Below are 9568 nucleotides of genomic sequence, written 5' to 3'. Positions count from 1 at the left end.
TATAAAAAGAAAGATAAAACTGATGTTAGCAACTATAGACCTATTTGTGTTTTAAGCGTAGCATCAAAGATTCTAGAAAAATCGGTCTGTGTTCAAATTGAAAGATACTTCAAAGAAAATGATATAATTTATGAATTTCAGTCTGGTTTTCGACATGATTATTCGACTGAAACATGTCTAATTCATTTGACTGATTATTTGAGGAGAGAAACTTCTCAAGGGCGCTTTGTTGGTATGGTGCTCCTTGATCTGCAAAAAGCCTTTGATACAGTTAATCATGGCGTCTTATTGAAGAAGTTACAACTAATGGGTTTTGATAAGGCAAGTTTAGATTGGTTTAGATCCTACTTATCTAATCGGCACCAAGTAGTGGCCATTCATGATATTCGTTCCAAACTAATGCCTATAACATGCGGTGTTCCTCAGGGAAGCATTTTAGGCCCAATTCTATTTTCAAGTTATATAAATGATATGTGTATTTGTATAAAAGACTTCAAACTATTATTGTACGCAGATGACAGCGTACTACTCTATTCAAATCCTGATCCTAAATATATTGAGGTAAAGCTCAGTGAACAGCTGTCTACGTGTGTCGATTGGATGACTGATAATAAGCTTTCTTTACACTTAGGAAAAACAGAAAGCATTTTATTTTGTTCTAAAAGTAGTTCTAAAAAGTCATTTGAATTCAAAGTGACACACAATAATCAAGCAATCAAGAGAAAAGAGTCTGTGAAGTATTTAGGCATTGAGTTGGCTAGCGCAATTTCATTTTCATCTTTAGTAGAATCAGTTGTAAAAAAAGCAAATTCTCGTCTGAAATTTTTGTACAGATATCAAAGTTGTATGGATTTAAAAGCAAGACGTACACTCTGTTTTGCTCTTATTCAATGTTTATTTGACTATGCTAACCCTGCATGGTATTGTAACATAAACAAGTCAGATCAAAAGAAGTTGAAGATTATACAGAACAAAATGGTGAGATTTATCAACTGTTCTGCTCCAAGAACTCATGTTGGCTACAGCGAACTTTCTAAAGCTGGTTTTCTTGAAGTCGACCAAAGATCAAAACAACTCGTATTGCATCACGTGCATAAAATATATCATACTAGGTCGAATCATTATATTCGATCCAACTTCGATCTTGTTACTGACGTACATGATTATAATACAAGAAATAGACGATTAAACTTTAACTTACCAGAAAGAGTACATAGTATTGGAAATTCGTTTTATTACAATGCCATAAAACATTGGAATTTCCTTCCCAATGGTGTAAAAGAAATAGGAAACTATAATCATTTTAAGAGGAAATTAAAGGAATACCTAATACTTGACAGTCAGAGAAGAGAAGTGAATGACATGTTATATGATTGAAATTTTTATTCTTTTGTCGGTTCATGCTTTTTCATGTTGTATATACTTATGTTTTCGTACGTTATAGAAATTCTACAAATTCATCATTATTTTCCTCTTCTTCCTTCTCCTCTTTTTCTTCTTCTCCTTCTTCTTTTTCTTCTCGTACTTAATATCATTTCTATCATCAGTTTAATGTTGTTATTATTATTATTATCTTTAATAAGTAGTTCTTTTAAATTTCTTATCTGTCTGTAAATATTACTATTTTAACTGATTAATTTTATACATGTCTGTAAGGGACCCCACTGGAAATAAGCTCTCGAGCTTTCGTGGGTTATCCTGTTCAAACTGACTTATTTTTGATCTGTTATTATTGTATATTGTTGTATGTTGGAAGCTTGTCGAATAAAAATCAATCAATCAATCAATCAATCAATCAAAGTGATGAAGCTGAATTATCGCATCAAGCAGGGAGGTGTTTTAAACTCTCATATCCCTGCATAAAGCATTCTCCCGGTAGTACAAGTGTGTTCAGTTATCCCTATACGGGCAATGACGAGAGGTTCCAATTCAAGTAAAATTTCCCGTGAAATGTTTACATTATAGTCATCACGAATCATGGGGACAGGGGCGGGGGGGGGGGGGGGGGTTCCATCAATCTCACTGTCTGTGGAGAATTAGCGCAAAATCGCATGGGATTACAAATATGAAAAACGATGGATCGAAGCGACAGAGCGAGGCGTGAGCGGCGGGGGTGGGTCTGGGAGGGGGTCAGAACTCCCTCCTAGAGTAGGAAGCATTTGCAATTTTAGAACCACATTAGGCGCATTTTTCAGGCACCTCCTGGAGTAATATGACGTAAAATTGCTTTCTCCTTCCCGTTTCATTTGACGTTTCATTAAATCATTAGAGAAAGAAGATGATTCGTCAATAAATTATTACTCTTAATCCTTGTCTGAATTCACTTTTCCCCCTCTTGCGAAAAGCGCGAAAGTTTTGACATTTCATTCAATTATTAGAAAAAGAAGACAATTCGTTGTACTGTTTTCGTTTCTTAATCCTTGTCTGAATTCAGTTTCCTTCTCCCGCGCGAAGCGCGGAAGCTTCGACGTTTCATTGAGTTATTACTCTTAAACCTTGTCTGAATTCATTTCGTTTCATTAAATTATTAGAGAAAGAAGACGATTCGTTGTATCTACTCTTTATTATTGTCTGGGTATTTCAAAAATGTTTCTTTGTCCGATAAAAAGTCACACTTCGTAGGGGAAAAAAAATTTCCGGCTGACCGACATAAGTACATCTCACCGACTGCGTTGATATAGTACACGAGGATCGAGCAAGAATACCGACACAGCAAACCCGACACAGCAACATAATTATCTATGCGTATCTTTCTTGCCCCCTTGACGTGTTGACTCCACCAAACATCCCCTCTCTCTCTTACTCCCACCCCTCTTTCTCTCAGGCTCTTACCCCCTCTTTCTATCCTCACTTTCATCTCACGTTTCTTATGATTCCTTTTTCTCTTCTATTTTTCCTTTTTCTTCTTTACTTTCTTTTCTTTCTTTTTCTTTCTTTCCTCTCCTTTCTCTTTTTCTTTTCTTCTCTTTCCTTTCTTTTCCTTTTCTTTTTTAATTTTCTTTCCCTTTCCCTCTCATTCTCCCCTCTCCATTTTCTCATTTTTCCCGACAGCAGCGCAATTTTACCGACAATATTCTGACAGATGGGGGGGGGGGGGGGGGGGAAGTCGCACCCAAACACCCCCCCCCAAGTTTAGCGACGCCCTTGGTTGTTATCCCATTATTCTTTTTTAAAAAAGTGCAATTCCTCGTGCTCTCGCACCTCTCTTCTATCGTTGTTTAATTCTCTTTCATTTTTTCCTTTCTCCTTAAACTCACAAAAAAATCTCTTTTTTCCCCCTTTTTCCATCTCTTTTTGTTGTTCTTCTTGTGATGTTTTTTTTTTGGAGGAAAGGGGGGGGGGGGGCTACTCGCCTGGCAAGAGGGAACCCATATTATGCACACTGCAAAATTGCGTGCCCCCCCCGCCCCTTTCCCGGTAAAAAAACATCTTCTCATCATATCATGCCCCTTTCTTTCTTTCCCTTGTCATTATTCTCCTTTTCCCCCTTTTCCTCTCCTCCGTCGTTTCCCTTTCTTCCTTTTCCGCCATTTCTCTCCTCTCCCCTTTTCTCTCCCCCTCTTTTCTTCTTTCTTTCTTCCCTTTTCTTTCTTTTCCTCCTCCTTTTCCTCTTTTTCTCCCTTTTTCTTCCCCCTTCCCCCCTTTTTTTCGCTGGGAAGGGGGGGGGGGAGGGCACGTTCCCCCTGTGCCCCTGAATCCTCCACTGGTATGATGGCCAGAAAATGTGAAATGTGTAAAATTACCATCACACGATAGGACTATTTTTTAAATTGTTATTTACCATGTGTCGTGGACTATTGTTATTTAATAATAATAATAATAGTGGCTACTTGTATAGCGCACAGGTTCACCTTTCGGTGCTCATGGCGCTTACCATGTGTCGTGGACATTTTTTTACATTTTGTATTCTTTTCCTCTTACATAAGAAGGTTAGATTATTGTATTTAATACAGGGTTATACTGTCTAAGTTTGCCATGTAAACTTCGACACAGAATTGTTTTATCGTTACCGATTTTCATTTATACATGTATTAACCATGCTTTGTTTTATCGCCATATGTCTATAATTGTTAAAAGTATTAATCACATACATCTCTAGAGCATCTAGTGAACAGCAATGCGCATGCATGTCTGAAAAGTGTACCTGTAGAATGAATGCTGATGCTTCCATTAATAAAATACTCGTATGCAAAGAGTATTTTTAATAAAATGACAACCAAACTGTGATATCAGGTTATTTCGTGTACAGATGAAGTCGAGAAGAGAGAGGGAGAGAGAGAGAGAGAGAGAAAGAGAGAGAGAGAGAGAGAGAGAGAGAGATTTGAAAGAGCGAGCAGAAGAGAGAAATAAAGAGAGGTAGAGAAAGGCTGAGAGATGCATCTTCCTTCGTCAAGGAAACTAATATAATGTACATGCATCCAACATAATGATGCAGAACAAGTCGGATGAACCCATTCTTAACGATGGAAAGCATAGCAATAACATATCAAAAACTTTACCAACACACACAACCATGAAGAAATTATTTTATGCGTCACATTCTAACACAAAACGCAATTTAGACACAATTATGTACTACAGGAGAGAGTTTTAATGCAAGCTAAAATCATGACAAACAGAAAAATACACTTACGAGTTACGACTTTGATTATTTATAAAGAATCGTAATGACGACGTCATTATTTGTTTACACTTTTCTTTTAAAAATCTTTTTTGATGAACGAAAGAAAAAAAAAGGAGAAAAGACTTTACCCGCATACGCAGTCAGTGCCATAATCATATTTGCGATATGGCGTCTTTATGTCACTGATTTTTGACATGACAAATTTGCAATGACTGAAGTATAACAAATTTTTTAAAATTTTTTTATTATAAAGATTCTTCTTTTTAATTTCCTTCAAAATAGAAGTGGGGATATTTATTAAAGTTAAAACGTAAAAGGTTATACCTTAGTTGAGAAAGAAGAAATAATATTTAGTAGATAAAAACAGGCAAGGGACTTGGGCAAACATTGTATTAAAGCCAAACTCACACTATTCGATCTGACTACGATCCAATTTTGGAAGATTTTGCAATAGTATTTGAAACGAATAATCAAACATATAAACAACTACGGAAATGATCGTAGACTTCCGTAAGAACGTACCGGATGATTATGTAACTCTCACCATACATGATAATGTAGTAGAAGAAGTGAAGGAATATAAATACTTCGGTACTACCATAACAAACAGTCTGGATTGGTCAATCAATGTACATGCCACACAAAAGTAAATTAATCAGAGATTATATTTCTTGAGACGGCTCAAGAAAAAGCACTTAGATAATACTCTTCTTCTGTTGTTTTATCAGTCGATCATCTAGTCCATTCTCTTGTTAAATTGAATTTGTTTTCATGGCACACTAACATGTAACGGTAAGAAAGCGCTAGACAGACCACGGAAAATAGCTCAGAGAATCATTGGTATCGCACTGCCTAACATGGAAAAGATGTATATTTGTTTTAAAATTTAGTGTTGATTCTATAAAGATTAAGATTAAATCATTAATATGACTTACTCGGTGATTAATGAGTAATGCGTAATTTGAAGTTTGTTCATGCCTTTAAAATGTATATACCTTGTAACCATGTAAACAAAACAAAAAATCCATCTAGTATGTGGAGATTGGAGAATAAAACAAATCAAATCAAAATCAAAACAAACATGCGAAAATCTTAATTACCGAGGATTCGAATCGTCATATGAATTTTTTTTTTTTTTAAATTTCAAGGGATTTCAAATTTCCTTGGAAGAGAAATCCCGGTTGTTAGTATTCCTATCATTATTTAGAAAGTAAATCAGGAAAATGATGACATCCCATTGATTGTGAAATTCAACTAAACGTTCGCAACATTCAAGATGAAAAGTAGACTAAAAGTAGTATAGTATTAAGGCAAAGAAACATTATGATTGCAATGACAACAACTCCTTCTATCATCATTTTTAAAACAATTTCATAAGTTTATTTAGTAAGTTAATATAATGTTATTATACCATACTTTAATTTATGGCCATCAATAAATGCATTACAATCTATAAAGGATCTATATAAGGAGGTGTTTATTAGTGATATCGAGATTTAATAATGACCAAAATAACCTATTTGTTATCACAGTTTGTCAATGCATGTTATATTCCACATACTAAGAATCTTGCTCTACGAATGGTCAAAAGTAAATCACGTGATGAAAGATAGTTCGCCCATTATTGATGGGAGAAGCAAAAAGTTCGTTACACTGTGTAGATAGTACTACTATCTACACAGTGCAACGCACTTTCACTGAAGATTATCCGAAAGCGCACTAAAACAGGCGTAATTAAGCGCGCATTACCAATGAGCGCAATTAAAGCAAACACATGCGCGCACCGTACCCTCAAGGGGTTGGGTTAAACTTTTTTGGTGTGAATTTTGGCCTGGTGTCTTTATGTAGATGCATACAGGTCCTTTTCTCTTTGTAGTTAAATTGTTTTAGATGTGGAATTTAAAGCAAATAATCACCTTTTGGTTTCAGGCAATGGCAAACTATCACTTCCTCGTCGATCAGAATGTATACGCTATCTTTCCTCAGCTTCGCTTCGGAAAGAAAGCTACATCCAGATCGCCTCGGAAGTGATAGTTTGTCCCATCACCTTCACCAACGGTAGTTATTTGCTTACTATTTATTGAAATCATAACACTGAGATGAGAACTAGCTGCATGCCATCTAAGGGTGAGCGAAGAAGTCAGAAAGCCCATTCAATGGAGATCTGCATAACGGAGAAAAGAAGAAAAATATGTGATTTTATTGATAAATGCAATGTTATATCAATAAAACTACGTACGATCATAATACGTATACCTCAAACCTGACAAAGTATTATTGATCAAGATGCAGAAATCAATTTATGATTGGCTTATGATCATACTAGCAGCATTATCTGAAATGAACGAGAATTGAATCGAAGAACATGATAGGCTAACTTTAGTGCAGGAAAATAGTATGTTGGTAGAGAATATGGTCGACGAAAATATTTTGGGATGTCGTTAGTAATAAAGATACTATTTATATTGAATAAAAAATCTGGTGCAAAATAATTCAACAATGAATGATAAGCGTAGTTAAAGCAAAACTTAAACAACAACAACAACAAGAACAACAACAATAAGAACAACAACACCACCACCACCAATATCATCTCCAATAAACCGCACTGTTTCACTTTAGAATAACTTTCCAAATATCCAGATTGTGAGCTGATGTGTAATTTGGCTTGTCTTTGCATGACATTAAAACGTCGTTTAGAAAACAACGTCGCACTACTCACGTGAAGAATAAATTGAAAATGTTACTTTTCACTTCTGGCTTAATAGCGTCCTTTGGTATCTGGATAAACGAAGAAAAATAGAAGAAGAAGAGTATTGATTTCAGACTCGCATGCATTGAAATGTATTAATATTCAAATGTAGATACCAAATGTAGATTAGATTGGTTGTACTTATGAATAATCAGGTCAATTATTCTATAAAGCGCAGCTCTATTTCTCCTAATCCAGGGGAGTATAAAATATACAACAGTACATAGGAGAGTAAAGTTGTAAATAAACATGTATGTGTCCTGAGCTGAATTGGCACTTCTGACACCCCCCCCCCATCCCCTCGTTTAGAACATTCCGGATCCGTAACTGATAGTTATCTTGAGATGCTAACAGAGAGTCTATATAACAATATATACAGGTAACTAAATTATTTGAACCACTTGTAAAGTTTATGTTTTTTCCTTCACAACTCAAGGATGAAAGGTGGACTGGTCGAATATGAGCTTTGTTGAATACTTTTAGATAATAAACTTTAGATGTCACATTCTCAAGAAACATAAATCGGGACAAATAAATTTTTCATATACTTAAACAAATACAAAAAACTTGGTGAGGGTATGAATAATTTGGTTGTTAACCGTAAATATCATTTTAACACAACTCGTTAAAGTGACGAATCCACCATTCTTTTGCGGAAGGGGGGGGGGGGAGTGGCACAGAAATATCTTACAAGCCCCCCTCCCCCCTCCACATATCCTGAGGTGAACATGGATATAAAAGTTCAACGTCTTACACAATTCTTAAAGTGGCTCATCCAGGATTCTTTTGATGGAGGCACACATTCTAAATCTCCAGCAAGACAAATAAAGTATCATATTTTCAGAGGCGCCTTTTCTTGTCAGGGGCACATTGTATGTATTAAAGGCATTCCAGATTGGGTTTGCCCCCTCCTCCTGGCTCGAGCCACCCCGCCATGGTTATTATAATTAACCACGAGACTACTCACGTCGGGTACTGCCGCTTTGTCCAGCCTTTCTACTTTGATGGCTTGGAGAGGGCGCTGCTTCTCCCTTACCATGCCGACGGGACGCGTTATTTTTTTATGCGGCACAGATTGGGGCTTTTTTTTAAAGGGGTCTTGATTTACAGACTAATACTGGTCGTGTGCGTACTAGACAGTATAAGTAGTAGAGGTCTGTTTTTAATAGTGTTACATGTAATCCACTACCGCATGGAAAATCATTACATCAACAATTAAAATCAAATTGGAAATCTGAAGAGGAGGCAGCACGTCAATAAGGAGAACATCACAATAATTAGTCAATAAAACTTAACTAACTTAAACAAAGAGGAATGTTATCTAAACACATAGTTCGCGATGGATATACAAACTTCTTTGCAGCGCTAATGCGCTAGCGAACATGACTAGTCTCACGTACGTGCAGACACTATTCAGAAGGGAAAGAACGTACTTCCCATAGGTTTAACACGCGCCATGCCCCAATCTGTGCCGCATAAAAAAATAACGCCGACGGGACCCACCTTGTCCGCTCCGACCGCTATGGGTTGACCCACTAGATGTCTGCCTACCTCGGGAAGAACCGCGCTGGCCGGTTCCCCTCTTGGTGTTACCAGTGCCAGTGTTGCTCCCTCCACTGCTCCGTTGTCCTTGTCCAACACTTGTCCTGCCGCCACCCCTCCCCTTCGATGACCCTCGGCCACTACCAGATCGCTGGGAAGAACCGCGCTGGCCGGTTCCCCTCTCGGTGTTACCAGTGCCAGTGTTGCTCCCTCCACTGCTCCGTTGTCCTTGTCCAACACTTGTCCTGCCGCCACCCCTCCCCTTTGATGACCCTCGGCCACTACCAGATCGCTGGGAAGGGCGCTCAACTGTCTCGGTATTGCTGGTCTCCTCCTGCCTGTTACCTGCGTCGACAAATATTTCAGTGATATGAATCTCCTTCAGAATTTTCTTCCTATCTTGATTTCATTTAATTTCGTTTCAAATCATTCCACTTCATTTGATTTTAATTTTGATTTTGATTCCTTTTACTTTCATTTTATTTCATTTCATTTCATTCCTTTTCATTCCGTTTTCAATTCTTTCACATTCATTTCATTTCATACCTTTTTATTTCCATTTTCAATTTATTTAAAAACGGTAACCATTTTCCAGCCAAAACTTGTTTTGCACACTCCGTTATAGAACAGCTAAAAATGGCAGACTCTCT

At 37.0% G+C, this 9568-nt stretch overlaps 1 long non-coding RNA gene across 1 annotated transcript; it reads right to left on the bottom strand.

Annotated features, from left to right (window-relative positions):
* Positions 1–6634: 6634 nt before the first annotated feature.
* Positions 6635–8426, bottom strand: LOC100891215. The gene is made up of 3 exons (XR_004064963.1): positions 8344–8426; positions 7347–7405; positions 6635–6788 (listed from the first exon to the last, which is right to left on the bottom strand). It is a non-coding gene; the product is annotated as an uncharacterized LOC100891215 (long non-coding RNA).
* Between the last annotated feature and the right edge of the window lie 1142 nt (positions 8427–9568).

The sequence above is a fragment of the Strongylocentrotus purpuratus genome, unplaced genomic scaffold (assembly GCF_000002235.5).
Source record: "Strongylocentrotus purpuratus isolate Spur 01 unplaced genomic scaffold, Spur_5.0 spur5_scaffold_19, whole genome shotgun sequence".
Classification (NCBI taxonomy): domain Eukaryota; kingdom Metazoa; phylum Echinodermata; class Echinoidea; order Camarodonta; family Strongylocentrotidae; genus Strongylocentrotus; species Strongylocentrotus purpuratus.
This window is presented reverse-complemented; position numbering and strand designations above follow the sequence as displayed.